The sequence below is a fragment of the Spermophilus citellus genome (assembly GCF_964194105.1).
Source record: "Spermophilus citellus genome assembly, chromosome: X".
Taxonomy (NCBI): Eukaryota; Metazoa; Chordata; class Mammalia; order Rodentia; family Sciuridae; genus Spermophilus; species Spermophilus citellus.
In genome coordinates, this window is record NC_138190.1 from 90,659,152 (window position 1) to 90,677,781 (window position 18,630).

At 35.3% G+C, this 18,630-nt stretch overlaps 1 pseudogene across 1 annotated transcript; it reads right to left on the reverse strand.

Annotated features, from left to right (window-relative positions):
* Positions 1-16,849: 16,849 nt before the first annotated feature.
* On the reverse strand, positions 16,850-18,322 carry LOC308639492 (interleukin enhancer-binding factor 2-like; annotated as a pseudogene). Its single transcript has one exon. The product of its transcript is annotated as an interleukin enhancer-binding factor 2-like (transcript).
* Positions 18,323-18,630: the final 308 nt, after the last annotated feature.

Consider the following 18,630-nt stretch of genomic DNA (forward strand, 5'->3'; position numbering starts at 1 on the left):
TGTATGTATGTGTGTACACATACATATATGTGTTCACATATTTATATGTATGTATATTTATGTATATGTATACACATATATGTATATAAATATATATATATATATATATATATATATATATATATATATATGAATGAGATGGGATCAGACTGTAGGAAGTAAGTCACTCTGGATGTGCCCTGAAAAGGTATTATTTCTTTTTTTTTTTAAAGAGAGAGTGAGAGAGTGAGAGAATTTTTTAATATTTATTTTTTAGTTCTCGGCGGACACATCATCTTTGTTGGTATGTGGTGCTGAGGATCGAACCCGGGCCGCACGCATGTCAGGCGAGCGTGCTACTGCTTGAGCCACATCCCCAGCAAGGATATTATTTCTTGTCCTTACCATTCCGCTCTTTTTCTTTCTCTCTTTCCCTCTCTCTGTCTCTCATTCTCTGTTTCTGTCATGAGCTGAGCAGCTTTCCTCTGTCACACACTTCCAACATGATGTTCTGCCTCCCTTCAGCAAGTTCTGCCTCCCTTCAGTCATTCCTCTCCTCAGAAAATACCAAAGGATTTAAAATCAGCTTACTATAATGACACAGCCACATCAGTGTTTAATGCAGCTCAACTCACAATAGCTAAACTATGGAACCAACCTCAGTGCCCTTCAACAGGTGAATAAATAAAGAAAATGTAGTATATATGCACAATGTAATAACAGTTACTAATAGGGCATTAAGTAAAATTGTGGATGTGTAACCGACGTGATTCTGCAACCAGCATTTGGGGTAAAAATTGGGAGTTCATAACCCACTTGAATCTAATGTATGAAATATGATATGTCAAGAGCTTTGTAATGTTGTGAACAACCAATAAAAAAAGAAATTCTGTACTTCATAATAAATATATTTAAAAAATGAAAAAAAAAGAAGAATGACTTTATGGCATTTGCTGGTAAATGGATGGAACTAGAGACTATCATGCTAAATGAAATAAGCCAGTCCCAAAAAGTCAAAAGTAGAATGTTTTATCTAATATGCAAAGCCAATAAAAATAAGAGGGGGGAAGATTTTAAAAAAAGGAATAGAAGAATAAAAACAGTCTTTCACTTTGACGCTTTCTGGGTTATATGCACATTAATCAAACCAAGACCACTATTTTTTTTTCTTGAGGAGTTGGCATGAGGAACATGCTAGAAAGGAAACTACTGAATTTAATATTTCAATTTCTATGTGAAAAATAAATGTTTACATATACATCAGCAGTTGTTGAGAACCAAAGTTCTTAAATGGCCCTATAGGTTTGATTAAGGCCTGGTTAATTTTTTATTGATATTTAATAAAATCTTTCTCATGTATTTGACCTCTGACACTAGTAAGATTCTCTTGGCAGTCATCAGAACATAATTCCTTTTACACATTGGTAAATGGTATAATATTTATTGTTTGATAGAAACAGAAAAAGTAGTTGATAGAAATTATATCATATGAAATTTATAAATGCAACCTTATTACAGTTCATATGTTTAAATTTCTTTTATTTGAGAATGTTAAGCAAGTAAAAAAAGACTATGTCAAATCTCTTGCAACACTTAAGTTTTCGGTCTACTTTGATGATGACTTCTAATTCTTGTATCCAAATTAATGTCAACTGGTTATGAATACCTGTATTGATATGAGTAAATGATTACTCACTCATGGTTCTATCAAAATTTTCTGTGGGAACCTTATTTTTCTTATTTTTGTAGTCAGATTAATAATGGAACCCATTCCATGTAGCAAAATAAGTCCCATAGATACTGTTACTTAGAAAGCACCCATCTTTAAGTTGACTTTACAAAAATTCAAAACTTGAAATAATATCTTGTATTTGTATAGTATTAGCACTTCCCCCAATCACTTTTTCATCTACTACCTTATTTAGCCTGCACATTTCCTGTAGACGTATTAAATCTAGAAAAAAAAAGTTTATAGTATAAGACCAAAAGCAGGAGTGTAAATAATTTGCATTTTATAATCCAACTTAATTATCTGTTCTAATTTTCAAGATACTATCAACCATCTCTCATTCATTCTTAGCATCAACTCCTCCTGGAAGTCTTCCCTAAAGGTTAATGATGCTTTCATCTATGTTTATTTGAACTTTATGCATACTTCTGATATTATACATACAAGCTTTTGCCTAAATCACTGTTACACTTGTTAAACTGTGATTCTTATGGGGATAGGTACTAAGTGTTGTACATTTCAGCATATTAAATGCCTAACATAGTATCTGGTGCACAATACATTCTCAATTCGTAACTCTTGAATTATTGACATGAAATAACACAACTTTTTGTCTACAATAATGAAAGATGGTAAGGCAAGTTAGCTGTGATGGTGGTAGTGATGGTAGTGGTGATTGTCTTTAAAAAAGAGATCAGAATAAACATTCTTAGTCAAAATATAATAGTAAGAAAATTGAGAATTAAAAAGTTGAGTCCCAAGTATGTGTGGAAAAGATAGTAAACTGAATGTAAAAATCTAATCTTAATCTGCAAAAAAAAAAAAAAAAAAAAAAAACACCCACTTAAAATGGAGGGGAAACATTATTAAAGACATCACTCTAAAAAGACTGGAAAGTATAGTAGAATAGAGAAAGCAGTGTAATTTTTTAAAGGAGAAACCATATAGATTAGTGTTAGCAGACTTACTTAATTGACTTGGAAAGAGACCTCAACCAATTTTGGATAAAGTAGAAGAAATAACCCTTTTTAAAATCCAGTGTCTTGCTCTAAGTCTCAGAAATTAAAACAACCAGGTACCATTGGAATTGAGAGAGTTCTGGGAAAGAAAGATAAGTTTAGGAGGCTAGGGAAAAACTCAGTTTCATGTACAGCGATCCTCTGCCTTATCTCAGATCTAGGTAACTGTCCTTTATCAACTTCATAAAAATTTGGAGGTTACTCTCCTGTCATGGGGAAAAATACAGGGTCACTGGACTGGATGATGCTAATAAGTAGAGTACATCTGGACATGAAACAAGGGGATTAAGTAACCATATGCATAATAAATTGAATGCTTCTTTCACTAAGTGTGTAGAACACTGGGAGCCCAGTCTTCTATTCTCTAGGAAAGAGATGGGAGTTCTCTCTGGAGAAACTGATGAGTCAACAAAGAACCTGAATATACAGGCAACAGAGACTTAACAAAAAACAGTCCACTCACATAAAAAAAAAATTAAAATAAAACAAGCTACATTCACAAATCGAGTGAATCAGCACTTTTACACATGACCAGACCACGCAAAAAATATCATTCAATGTTTCTTCTGAAAGCATGATAAAGAAGACTTTATTTAGGACCATAAGCATAAATATAGGAACTACTGGGATGAGATATTGCAGTGAGGGAGATAGATTAGTCTCAACTCTGAACACAGCATAAGAATGTGGGAATTTGGGCTGGGGATGTGGCTCAAGCGGTAGCACGCTCGCCTGGCATGTGTGGGGCGCTGGGTTCGATCCTTGGCACCACATAAAAATAAAATAAAGATGTTGTGTCCACCGAAAAACTGAAAAATAAATATTAAAAAATTCTCCCCCTCTCTCTCTTTCTCTCTCTCTCTCTCTTAAAAAAAAGAATGTGGGAATTTAAGACATGGAGCATACTGGGAAGAAGTTAGATAATGGTGGGTTGTGAATGCTGGGACTCTGGCTCCTTCTTCTCTCTATGCTTCCTGGCCACTATAAGGTAAACAGCTTCCTCCACAATGTGTTTCCACCGTGATATACTCAGTTATCAGAGGCCCCAAATCAACAACCCAATTTGCCATGGACTGAAACTTCTGAAACCATTAGCCAAAATAAACCTTTCATCCTTATCATTGTTAATCTCAGGTACACACACACACACACACACACACACACACACACACATTCTCTGTGTATGTGTCACAGTGTCAGAAATCTGACTAACAACATGCTTAAAACCCTAACATAGTTCAAAATCTGTTGATAATTTTAAAAAAATTGTGTCATTAAATATCATCTTATTTGTATTTTAAAACATCTCTTTGTGATGTCTAGGCATAAAAATGCAGAAAGGAGGAGTTTTCATATTATATTTAAGTGTTTTTTGGAACTAATTTTAAACTTTAAAGTTGCAAGAATAATAATCCAAAAAATACCTTTGTATCCTTTATATGGATTCAGCTATTAGCATTTTACCCCACCTGCATTATTGTTTACTCTTTCTCTCCCACATACATCTACCTCTATATACGTTTGTAACACACACATATACATAACACATTTTTCTGTATCATTTGAGAGTAATTTGCATAAAGCTCTTTACCTTTAAATACTTCAATGAGTATTTCCTCTAAATAATGTTCTTAGATTACCACGGTACAATTGATGAATTCAAAAGAAACCAAAAGAATAATTCTAAGAAATATTTATTAAAATATAATAACAATTGATAAATCCAGGAAATTTAACATTGAGACAATATCTTTCCCTAATCTATCAATGATATTACAACTCCTTAGTTGAACTATATATATCACTGTATCAATTTGTGTTGTTTTACGATGAGCATAGATTTCTTTTATAATTTCAAAACCATGCTAATTGTTTTAATTATATGAGGAGCTAGGATAAGCAAGATGCCTCTCAAGATTTAACTTCTTGGGCCCTAGGATATATACCTTGAAGTAATTACTTTACACATTCACTATATGTTTTAGTCAGCTTTTTTTGCCCTGTCACTAAAAGACCTGACCAGATCAATTGTAGAGGAGGAAAGGTTTATTTTAGGGCTCACGTTTCAGAGGTCTTAGTCCATAGAAGGCCAGCTCCATTCCTCAGGACTCAAGATGAGGCAGAACATCATGACAGAAGAGTGTGGTGGAGGAAAATGGCTCAATAATGATCAGGAAGCAGAGAAAGAGATTCCACTCTCCAGATACGAAATATATACCTCATACCCACACCCCCCAGTGAATCACTTCCTCCAACCACAGTCCACCTGCCTCCAGTTCCCACTCAATTAATCCCATCAGGGATCAATCTACTGATCGTGTTAAGGTGATAATCCAATCATTTCTCCTTCAAATCTTCTTGCATTGTCTCACATGTGAGCTTTTGGGGGACACCTCACATCCAAAACATAACACTATACATACGTGGGTCTGATAGAAAACTTCTTCCTCTTTTTAGATAGTTACTAGTTCCTCTGGCTCTCTCACATTCCTGACTGAATACCAGGTTGATAACTGGTACTGAATCCTGAGAAAGTGTCAAATTTAAAAGGCCTTGGGGTTTCTCTGCAATCTCCCAAAGAGAATCTTCACCTTACGCCAGGAAAATGCTTGAATAGTTTTGATTTTTTTTAACTAATTCTAAGGAGGTAGTTCTGTTGTCTTGACATATTAATTGTGTTGTTTCTTCTTTCATGAGAAAGAAAGCATAAGCACTTAATAGACTCTATTCTTTGAAGTCTTCCCTTTGAGTCTTTGTTCATGAATTTCCCCCCCCCATTCTTCTTTCATTTCTATGGTGCTCAGGTGCCAGCACCACCACCACATTCAAGTGAATCACAGTGTCCTTAGGATAATCAATGGACAACAAGAGCAGACAATTAACAGAGCTTAGGAGATGCAGTTCTTCTTTAAAAATAACTTTTTAAAAAGTTTTATAAGTATGCATAATCATTGTGTGATTTTAACAAAAGTTTTTATTTTAAAAATTTTCAGATTGAAAAGAATTGTTATATTTTCTTTTATAATAGATAAAAATTATTGAGTACGACATTTAAAGATGAATTGAATTTATTTTGGGTACATAGGGCAGGATTTAAAACTCCCACCACATAGGCACTTTATGGAGCAAAATAGTTTTGGAAATTTATTCATAGAGTTGTTAAGAATGTGTTTATTGAACCATTTGAGAATAATCAGTAAAATCACTAGCCATTTTTACAAAATCTTACATCATAAAAGTGAAAACTACAGTCCCCAAAAGTCATTATTATCACAATTTAAAACCTCAAATGTATAGCATATATTCACTATTTTCATTAGGAAAATTATCCTATTATCAATATAGCATATAATACATATTAAGGCCATTAGGCAAGTTTTATAACATTATATTGATAGAAAAATAAATTTAAATTTAACCACCTACGAAGTACTCTGCTGAACCGTAGCACAGTGGGTATTAGAAGTAGAAAATAATGTTAAAAGTGACTGAGCACTTATTTCTTTCTTCAATGGGGAGGGGCAATATGCAATCAGGAAATTTCTCAGCATTAGCAAGACACTCCACAGTAGGAGGGTTGAAAATGGGAGCAATAAACAGTTAACTGGAGTATGCTGTAAGGCACTTTTAAAGACCAAGAACATAAGAGCTGGCATATTAATAACTCTTATATTATAGCAGCCCTGTGGGTGAAATGGAGCCTGCAGATGACTGCTGTTCTCCTTCCGTTATTGCCCCAAACTTTTTGCCCCGCTCCTTATTTTAACCTCACTCATGGAGCAGAGCAAGAGAATAGGATGAAGAGAAAGTTACTGCAAGAAAGTTAAAGATAAATATTGAATGATATTCCAAAAAAGCTTCTTTTTTATTTGAGGAAATTAATTTCCCCCCAAAGTAACTACAATGATCCACATTAAATCCATAAATAACACTACCCTAGGATAAGGGTAAGTGCCCAAGACCAGCTGAGAGAGAAAAATCAAGAATGCCTAATATAAACATAAAAAACATAGAAAGGATTCTCTAATATTTTTACTTGTATAATTCCCTTACTATTTACCTCATTCTATCACTACCTCCTCATAAAATATTTTACCACAGAAAAAGTAAATACTGCTCACCATAAGTGTTGGAAGGTATTTATGACAAACCCTTCAAAATTTGATGGTAGAAATTGAAAAGGGTCACATTAGCATAATTATTATATTGTCCTTTCACATAAGGAATATTTGTTACATTTTTATCAGGTCTTTTTAGTTATACATTACAGTAGAATTCATTTTGATATAACTATACAGCATGGAATATATCTTATTCTAATTAGAAATTCATTCTTATGGATGTACATGATGGTGGGATTCACTATGGTTATATTCATATATGTAAAAGGAAAATTATTTCAGATTCATTCCATTGTCTTTCCTTTTCTTATCCCTCCTCCCTTCACTCCATTTCCCTTTGTCTAATCCACTAACCTTCTATTTTTCCCCTCACCTTCCACATATCAGCAAATGTATTCAAACTTTGGCTTTGGGAGACTCACTTATTTCACTTAGTATGATAGTCTCCAGATCTATCCATTTACTGGCAAATTTCATTAAAGGCATTCTTCTTTATGGCTGAGTAATATTCCATTGTTTATACATACCACATTTTGTTTATCAATTTATATGTTGAAGGGCACCTAGGTTGGTTCCACAGTTCAGCTATTGTGAATTGAGCTGCTATAAACATTGATGTGGCTGCGTCACTGTAGTATGCTGATTTTAAATCCTTTGAGTATATACCAAGAAGTGGGAAAGCTGGATCAAATGGTTGTTTCATTACTAGTTTGGGGTAAAATCTCCATAATGCTTTCCTGAGTGTGCAATAATTTGTAGTCCCACAAGCAATATATGAGTGTACCTTTTTCCCCACACCCTCATTAATGTTTATTGCTACTTATATTCTTAATAATTGCCATTCTGACTAGAGTGAGAGAAATCTTAATGTAGTTTTAATTTGTATTTCTCTGACTGCTAAAAATGTTAAGCATTTTTTCATATATTTGTTGACCATTCATATTTTTTCTGTTCAGTTACTTTGCCCATTTATTGATTGGGTTATTTGTTTTTTGGTATTAAGTTTTTTGAGTTTTTTATTTATCATGGAATTTAACACTCTGCTGAGGTGCAGGCGGCAGACCTCTATAATTAAAACTACAGAACACTAAAGAAAGAAATTAAGGAAGACCTTAGAAGATGGAAAGAATCTCCCATGCTCCTAGATAGCAGAATTAATATTGTCAAAAGGGCCACAGTACCAAAAGTGCTAAACAGATTCAATGCAAGTCTCATCAAAATTCTAATGACAGGATGCGGGGAAATGGGTACACTTGTTCATTGTTGGTGGGACTGCAAAATGGTGCAGCCAATTTGGAAAGCAGTATGGAGATTTCTTGGAAAGCTGGGAATGGAACCACCATTTGACCCAGCTATTCCCCTTCTCGGTCTATTCCCTAAAGACCTAACAAGAGCATGCTACAGGGACACTGCTATATCGATGTTCATAGCAGCACAATTCACGATAGCAAGATTGTGGAACCAACCTAGAAGCCCTTCAATAGATGAATGGATTAAAAAATGTGGCATTTATACACAATGGAGTATTACTCTGCATTAAGAAATGACAAAATCATAGAATTTGGAGGGAAATGGATGGCATTAGAGCAGATTATGCTTAGTGAAGCTAGCCAATCCTTCAAATGTCTTCTTTGATATAAGGGGAGTAACCAAGGACAGGGTAGAGACGAAGAGCTGGAGAAGAAGAATAACATTAAACAGGGATGATAGGCGGGAGGGAAAGTGAGAGTTAAGGGAAATTGCATGGAATTGGAAGGTGAGCCTCAGGGTTATACACAATTACATATAAGAGGAAAGAAGGAGTAGGAGAAAAATTATATAAGTGGAAGAAACAATTTATAGTAGAGGGGATGGAGAGAGAGAAGGGGAGGGGAGGGGAGGGGAGGGGAGAGGTGAGGGGACAGTGGAGAATGGGATAGACAGCAGAATACATCAGTCACTAGAAAGGCAATTTGTAAATCAATGGAAATGTAACTGATGTGACACAGCAATCTGTATACGGGGTAAAAATGGGAGTTCATAACCCACTTGAATCAATCTGTGAAATATGGTATATTAAGAACTATGTAATGTTTTGAACAACCAACAATAAAATAAAAAAAAAAATTCTAATGACATTCTTCATGGAAATAGAAAAGGTAGTCATGAAGTTCATCTGGAAAAGTAAGATGTCCAGAATAGCCAAAGCAATACTTATCAGGAAAAGTGAAGCAGAAGGTATCGCAATCCCAGATGGTATTGGCACCAAAACAGGGAAGAAGACCAGTAAAACACAATAGAAGACATAGAGACAAACCCACAAAAGTACATTTACCTCATACTAGACAAAAGGTGCCAAAAACATACATTGGAGAAAAGACAGACTCTTCAACAAATGTTAAGGAAAAAGTGGAAATCCATATGTAGTAGAATGAAATATAAACCCCCCTATCTCTCAACCTGCTCAAAACTCAACTCAAAGTGGATCAAAGACCTAGAAATTAGATCAGAAGCCCTGGACATACTAGAAGAAAATGTAGGCCCAACACTCCAGCATATGAGTTCAGGAACTGACTTCCTTAACAAGACTCCTAAAGCACAAGAATTAAAATCAATAATCAACAAATGGAATGGCATTAAACTAACAAGCTTCTTCACAGCAAAGGAAACAATCAAGCAAAAGCCCACAGAATGGGAGAAAATCTTGGTTACATTTCTTTAGGGGTGGAAAAGGAGATGATCCCTTTCCTACCCAACATAGTGTCTTGACTAACACTCACATAACAAATGATAGTTTAACAAAATAAAACATAACTTTATTAACATGGGAGCTATACAAAATATGAAACATCAAAGAAATGACCAGATGGTTGAAACTTAAATATGCTCTTCACAGAGGAGAGGAAATGAAGAAGTTGTGACAAATTACAGGGAAGGTAAGGAATGGAAACTCACATCAAAAAAATAAAAGGAGGGGCTGGGGTTGTGGCTCAGTGGTAAAGTGTTCGCCTAGCACGTGCGAGGCCCTGGGTTCAATCCTCAGTACCACATATAAATAAATACAATAAAGGTATTGTGTCCAACTACAACTAGAAAAAATAAATATAAAAAAATAAAAGGATTTGTTATTACACAGATAAAAATTTCCCAGGTAATAGAAGCTGCCCTCGGAAAAATAGATGAAAAGTTTCTCTGGGTGTGGTGGTGACTTTTGGTGTCCTTTCTTTGTGGTTAGTCATTCCTGGTTATTCATGAGACTCCTAGGCAAGGATTTGAGGATAACTGTGTTTATTTTGAAGTAAGTTTTCTCAGTCAGATAAGGGAACTTTAGAGAAAGACCCCTCTCTACCATTGGGATAGAAATAAGGAAAGGTTAGGAATCCTAATTTTGAGAATATTTCTTCAACTGAGCATGTAAAAGCATCATGTGCTTTTAGGTATCGTTTTCTGAGCCCCAACACAGTATTATAAGGATATCAGAAACTACCAGTCTATAGACAGCTACAGTGGTATCATATAAGTTACACAAGGTTATATAGTCAGGCTTCTTTTCTTCAATGAAAAATAGGCCAGGCATGGTGGCACATGCCTGTAATCCCAGCTGCTCGGGAGGCTGAGGCAGGAGGATCACAAGTTCAAAGCCAGCCTCTGCAATTATGAGATGCTAAGCAACTTTAATAATATATTAGAACCATAGATCTACATTCTAAATAGAAATCTAGCCAAATGTTTGCTATTTAATTAGTCAATGTAACAAAATTAAAAATTCAGTTCCTAAGTCACACTAGCCTTAAGTGCTCACCAGCCTCATATGAGTCATGACTACTATAAAGAATAGTTTAGATATAGAGCATTTCCAACTTCACAAAAAGTTTTGTTAAGTATTGCTGTTCTAGGTACTCAAATGAATTTTATAATCAGTGATTAAGCTTTCTTAAATCCTCATTAAAACCTGGACATTTCTTTAATAATCCTCTATTGTTCTAATATTTATTATTGCTGATTGAGGAGGAATGATTGTTGGATGCATGTATTCGAAAATTTATTTTTAGTTGTAGTTGGACACAATACCTTTATTTTATTTATTTTTTTGTGATGCTGAGGATTGAACTCAATGCCTCGCACATGCTAGATGAGAACTCTACCACTGAGGCACAACCCCAGACCCAGTATTAGAAAATTTAACTGTAATGACAAATACAGTGAATACTGACACAAAAATGAACAAAAGGGATAATTTTCCCTATTATAATTTATTTATATTTTTCCTAGTATTATTATACAATCATTTTTCTCAAAATTGTATAAGCATTAAATAAATGTCAGCTGAAATGTTCAAGAAATCAAGTGCTCTGAATAAGAGAATTTTCATCTGATGTTAAAGCAATTAAACATTTTCAATTTCAACACACTTTCAGATAATCTTTTCAAAATATATGAGCCCATTTATTTGTCTTATATTCTAAACATAATTAAGTCTTCATTTGTTTGTTTTGCAGGAAAGTACCAGGGACCGAACCCAGGGGCACTTAACCACTGAGAAACATCCCTACCTTTTTTTTTTTTTTTTTTTTTTTACTTTGAGACAGGGTCTGACTAAGTTACCTTAGGCCTTGCTAAGCTGCTGAGACTGGCTTTGAAATTGCAATCCTCCTGCCTCAGCCTCCCAAATTGCTGGGATTATGGGCATTTACCACCATGCCTGGCTTAATCTTCTTTTGAAGACTCATGGTCTTACAGGGTCTCAAACTGTTCATACTGTGAATCATTCAACCCTGTAGAGTATATCATAGAATGACTGTAGTCAGTCAATGTTCACTCAGAATATATCCTGGAAGTTAGATTTGTGGTTAAATATCTTATATGTGATTTATTTTATAATAGTTTGCTTCTTTTATCTAAAATGTTGGTTTCAAAGACTAAAAAACTGCTTATATAATTGTAGGTTTCTAGTGAGTGGGAGAGTCTATTTGAAATTTTTTCTAAAATTAGAAAGAATAATCATCATATTGTATTCTAAAAATATCTCTTTGAATTTCTTGTTAAAATTCTACATGATATATAATAGCAATTAATTTTAAAATTTCAAGTTAACTTTCCAACTTGATGTATTGAAAAAATTTTCCATATTAAAAAATTAAAGCAGAGGGGCTGGGGTTGTGGCTCAGTGGTAAAACGTTTGCCTATCATGTATGAGGCCCTGGGTTCAATCCACAGCATAACATATACATAAATTAAATAAAGGTATTGTGTCCAACTACAACTAAAAAAATAATAATAAAGCAGAGAAAATGATATCAGAGAAACAGGAATTCTCCTATGAAGTTTGATAAGAGCTTTATGAAATTATCTCTCTGAGAATATTTCCATAGATGGAAAATAAAATATTGGAGGAAGTTAAAAAGAAAAGAATAAAAGAAAAATGGATATGTAAAAGTCAACAATTACTTCATTCTCTTTTTGTTTAGTTCCCCAGTAAAGTCACTAAGCCTGAAATTAAAAAAAAAAAAAAAAAAAAAAAAAAAAAAAAAAAAAACAGCTGAAGGCTAAATGAATAGCCTATCCTTCTGCCATCCATGCTAACAGCACTGGCTAATGGCTGAAACACAATGAGAAAAACTCACATTATGGCTCATGAAAAGAAAAAGGCTTGCCATGTACCTTCTTAAATTCAAAGACTAGAATGTCATAATGAGAAAGATATTAAAATGTTCCTTCTTACTCAATACTTATTTAAACTTTCCCCTTCCAGAAACATTTCATATCCTACATCCTCCACGAAAAGCTATTCTGATCTTCTGATCTAGACAATTGATTCCTCTGCCGAACGACTAAAGGATTTATTGACTATCTGATTCATTTATTAATTATTCATTCATTGCCTTCCAACATCTTTTTAAATCAATTTTATTATTTTTCTGATCATAAAACTAAATGTGCTGTTCTTTAAAATATAACTTATAGCAAGTTCTAAAGAATAAGATAAAAATCAGCCATAATCCAACCACCAGGAAAGAATCCCTATTAAGACTTGGACAAATTTCCTTTTCATTTTTACACATTAAGAATGTATAACTACATACTTTTTGTTTCTAAAACTAGAATGCATTCTGCTCATTTTCATACTTTTTCACTTATCATTACTGCATGAACACTTCCCCATGTTTTAAATATTTTTGAAAAACAGGTTAATGGGAACTTTACTTCCAGTATGAATGAATAAGCTTCTAAAAATTATCCTCTGACAAATTAAAAACTATAAATTAAAAGCATTTGTATTTCAGAGAGAAATCAAAGTTTGGAGAAAGCAAGTGGCACTGAATAAATTTCATGTTTTCAGACAAAATAAAACTAAGAGAGTGAATCACCAGAAGATCCAAAGTACAAGAAATGCCAAAGAAATTTCTTCAGGTGGCGAAGATATGATATCAGAAAGCACCTCCAATCTTTAGGAATGAATAAAGAGAATCAGAAACATTTAATTATTTTAATGAAATTAAGAGTTCTTTTTCTCTCTTATTTTCTTTAAAATACACACTTTTTTTCCCTTAAGGTTGTTGTACACACTGTAGAGAAAGATACCAGCTCCTATGGAGACTTCATGAAGACCTGAGTACCATTGGGAGCCTGGGCCTGAGCCTGAGTTGAAGCTGGAACTAAAGACAGAGTTACAGCTGGAACTGAAGCTGCCCTGTGGACCTAGGTTGTTTTAGTCAGCTTTTTCACCAGTGTTACTAAAAGACATGAACAGAACAATTGTAGAGGAAGAAAAGTTTATCGGGAAGGCTCACTATTTCAGAGGTCTCAATCCCCAGACAGCAGCCTCCATTCCTCAGGACATCGTGGCAGAAGAATGTGGCAGAGGGAAGCAGCTCACATGGTGATCAAGAAGCAGAGAGAGAAAAACTCTAAAAATACAAAATATATGCCCCATAGACACGCCCCAATGAACAACTTCCTCCAGTCACACCCCACCAGCCTTCAGTTACTACTCAATTAATCCCATCCATTGATTGGGTTAAGACCCTTTCAACCCAATCATTTCTTCTCCAAACCTTTGTGCATTTTCTCACATGTGAGCTTTTGGGGGACACCACATCTAAACCATAACATGGGTTTCAGTTTTTACCTTGGCCTAAACTTTGGCTGGTATAACCTATGATTCCTGACAATGAGAACACTAGCATGCTTACCAAGCTTGGGGTGAACAATGTAGGCAAATTGAGTTTACAGCTGACACCTATGGGATCTTGGGCTTAACTTCCATGGGCTTTACAGACAGTCTGGGCATATGCACTCAGGGCATTGACCTTGTAGATCCACATCTTTTCTAAACCCTTCTTATTTGCTTCTTGGCAGTACACACATTCCTCAGGAACTTGGGATCAATCCTCTGAAGATAAGCGTATCTTTGTGATTGGAGTTTTTTTTGTTGTTGTTGTTGTTTTTTTGTTTTTTTTTTGTCATCTGAGTGCAATTTTAAGGACTTGTGGTTGGTGTGTTCTTGAATTTATTCTTTTATGCACTATAACTCCCAGTTCCCAAAGTGCTCCAAATACAACTTTTAAAAGCAAACATTATATCATTTACTTACAGAGTTAAAACATAGTTAGTTGTAATCTATGTGGCAAGCATTACACAAAATGTGAGAAGGAATGGTAAATGAACTTGTATGATTATAGAATTATAGTATTTTATGTAATTGGTACTATATTAGTCTTTAGAAGACTAACAACTTCAGAATATTCACTGCATTCCCTACAATAACTACTAGAAAAAATACAAGTATATACATAAAAAGTTAAAATCAACATCATCAAATAATTTAAAAGAAAGCAAGTGGCACACACCTTTAGTCTCAAGTAACTTAGGATGCTTATACAGGAGTACAAGTTTGAGACCAACCTGAGCAATTTAGTGAGACTGTGTCTCCAAACACAAAATAAAAAAGGAAGGAGGTCTATCTCAGTGGTAAGCACCTCTGAGTCCAATCTCCAGTACCAAAAAAGAAGGAGGAAGAGGAGAAGGAGGAGGAGGAGGCAGCAACATGGGGAAAATAGCAATATCAAAATAAGAGGGAACAAACAAAAATCAAATAGTAAAATAGTAGATCCAAGGACAACCACACCAGTAATTATATTAAATGCTATTAGACTACACACTCCCATTAAAAGGCAAAATGAGAAATGCTACAACTTTTAAGACCCAACTATTTCTTGTGTATAATATACATACTTCAAATATTATTAGATGTGTGGGAAAAATGAATTGAAAAATATATATTATGCAAAAAGTAGACATAAGGTCACAATAGTTTATTAACACCAGCTAGAAGTTTAAGATCAAGAGTGATTATCAAAGAGAAACATTTGATAATGATAATAGAATCAATTTATCAGGAAAAACTCCTGAATGTACATATGTGTAATAATAAAACTTTGGGACTCATGAAGTGACAATCAACAGAATTAAAAGAAGAAGTAGACAATTTCAAAATCATAGTAGGAGATTTTACCAAACTTTCTTTAGTAGTTCACAGAATATCCATACAAAAATCAGGTTAAACACAGGATCTGATTAACACCATCAAGCAGGTTTACTTCATTGATATTTAGAAACTATGACAATCAATGTACTACATTCTTTTCACATAAACATGGTATTCTCACCAAGACACAGTATATGCACAACCACTAAACAGATATCAGTGCATCTATAAAATAATTTAAATCATACATAAAATATTCTCTGACCACAACAGACTAGACTAGAATAGAATCCAGGGTAAACAGAAAAACTTTTTGGAAGACAGAGCCAGACATATCTAGTAGAAAATCAAATGAGGCAAGGAAGCAATGTTTTAGCCAAGATGGTGACTCCCTACAAAAAGAGCAAGGCCCATTATCCCAATAGTAATGAAGAACATCCTGACAAAAATTTTACTCTGCTATTTGTATGCCTCAGGTGTAGACTAGCTTAGATAGGTTATTTGTTTGGTGGTTCATGTGGTCCTGGGAAAGGTAGGGTGACAAATATGATACTTGACGATAGCCCATGAAACAGATGGTCCTGAGAAGGATTTATGAAAGATATCAGGGATTGTGGTACTTAGTGAATCCTGTTTTGAGGCAGAGAGCTAACGTCCTACTTTATAAAAACTGGGATTCAACAAACCTCATTAGCTGTGTCCCTGACACCACCGAAACTTCTTGTTAAAGCTTCTTCACTATATAAAAAAAAAAAAAAGCTTCTTCACTATTTGAGATGAATTAGGCAGCAAAATGTCTTCCCCCTGAGTTCTTTGGAAAAGGAAGACTATAAATCCAAGGCATTACTATTTGTTGTTAGCTGGGAAAAGGCAGATCTATTTACTCTGTCCTGGCACTTGTTGCCTTGGTTACCTATAAATTATTTGGTTACCTTACAGAGGAACAAATGGACTGAAGAACATCAAGGCTATGAATCAGTGCTCCAAAAGTTAATTTCTGGTGACAAAGTTAGGCACCAAAAACAGTCTTGAATTTTGCTCACCCTTTCCTCTCTATTCTCCCTTTGTCCTTGGATAGACACATGATACTATTAAAGCCCTCCTCCAATTTTAAATAATAAAGTATTTCAAAATGTAGCTCACTCAATACCTAATTTCATTTATTTTTTAATAGCACTCAATACATATGGATAAACACTCATCTTCATTCCAACACTATATTGATGACAGAAAATTGGATGAGGAAAGAAACATTTTTTTTTTCCTACTAGGAAGTACTTTAATCGTTTTTCTTAGAAAAAAAAATGTCCTGGGGCTGGCGATGTGGCTCAGCGGTAGCGCGCTCGCCTGGCATGCGTGCGGCCCGGGTTCGATCCTCAGCACCACATACCAACGAAGATGTTGTGTCCGCCGAGAACTAAGAATAAATAAATGTTAAAATTCTCTCTCTCTCTGTCCCCCTCTCTCTCACTCTCTCTTTAAAAAAGAAAGAAAGAAAGAAAGAAAAATGTCCAAACACCTAATAGTTCACATTTCAACAACAGAGTAATGGTTGAGTGGGATGTTTAGGAGTTGGGATTTGGGAATATAAGGAAGAAATGTTGTTATCCTGCTTCATTATAGATGGATGGCATAGATTTATAAACAGGAGATTTTGGGCTGCTAGGACAGTATCAAAACCAATGGAATGACAGATCTTTCTATAGAGTTTCTTTCCTGATGTTTCCTCTATTCCACAGAAATGCACCATACAAAGCCCAGTAGCAGATAGCTTAGGATCTGGTCTTCCCCTTGAGTAGGAATGGGACTGAAGGGAAGAAAGATCACTCTTGAGTTCCATACTTTCCTCTTCCTCTCCTTGAGGTGGTTCTTCTGTATTCTCCTCCTCTTCCTCTCCTTCCTTCTTCTCAGGTGGCTTCTCGTAAGCCTTTTCTGAAGGTGTCACTATCACTCCATCCCAGGTAGATATTTCAGAAGCAAGATAGCTGGCATCACCCTCCAGGCCAAGGATCTTCCTAAAGGCACCGTGTGAGAGGATTTGAACCAGAGTCTGAGCTGTGTAGCAGACCATATACTGCTGTTCCAGGGTCATGACTGTATGTACTCTGAAGTTGCTGCTTTCACAGGGGTCAGTGATACCCACTGATCCTGGAAGAAACAGTCCTGCAGCCAGAATCTGCAAGCAACGCCTGTATGCCACATTTAGGGCCAAAGGCTGTCTGGTGGGGTTATTCATCACAGCATAGTGCCCAAGTAGGTCAAGGACCCAGGGTGTGAGGGGCTCAAAGCCAGGAAAACGAATCCTTAAGTCCTTCAGCAGTCTGATGAGAACTTTAACTGTGGACTGAGAAGCATTTTCCTCAAACCAGCGGGCATGTCAGATGGCTGCTAAAGCACTCTGCAACACCTTGATATCCAAGTGGAGTTCCGGGTCCAGTTTTCAGAGATTGGGTGGCACTGTCCTAATCAGAATCTTCACTGTAGCATCAGAAGAACTGATTTCAAAACCAGTTTCATGGTCAGCATGGTCAAAACTTCAGATGGATCCTGTGCTCTTAAACTTTCCACAACTTTGTTCTCCAGGGCAGCAACAGCTTCCAATGTTGGCAGAATCTTTAGTATTACCACCAGGTCAGCTACATTATGTCCTGTAGTCATTGTTCCCTTTTTATATGATCCTACCTGTCAGACTTCTTCAATTTGCACTTCAAATGTCCCAGGAACCACAATCAAATTGTCGATCACATTGTTTATTTTTGTCACCAGAGAAAGGATTGAGGCCTGTTCAGCAGAATTGGGAGCAAGGTCCTGATTCCTCTTCAGCAAGGCTTCACTGAAGGAAGTTTCATCAGGTGCTGGCTTGACTGGAGGGAAGGCCATTTCACACAAATAGAAATAGAATGGGATATGTGGCACGAAGGGCCTGAACCCTCCTCCTGGTGCCCCTCTGGAACCAAAGCGCCCACCGCAACCACGGCCTCAGTCACCCCTCATGGTTCCCTTAATCCTGGACCAAGAAACATTTCTGATTTAACTATTTTTATTTGTTTTATATAGAAATGTTGCATATAGTCATAGCAATGAAAATATTCAAGAAAGGCCCATCTAGTAATGTATAACCAGATGAAAGTTTCCAATTTCTACATGTTTGTATTGGGAATAACCAAAGTTGCCTAAATTTGAGTACTATTTCTTTAAATGGATTAGTTTAAGTGTTGTTTTGAAGTAATCAATTGTTTGACTTTTAAAATTAAAGAGGAACAATTTACCAAGGAATGATAACTGTAGTGTGCTGAATTTCTACTCTTCTATTTG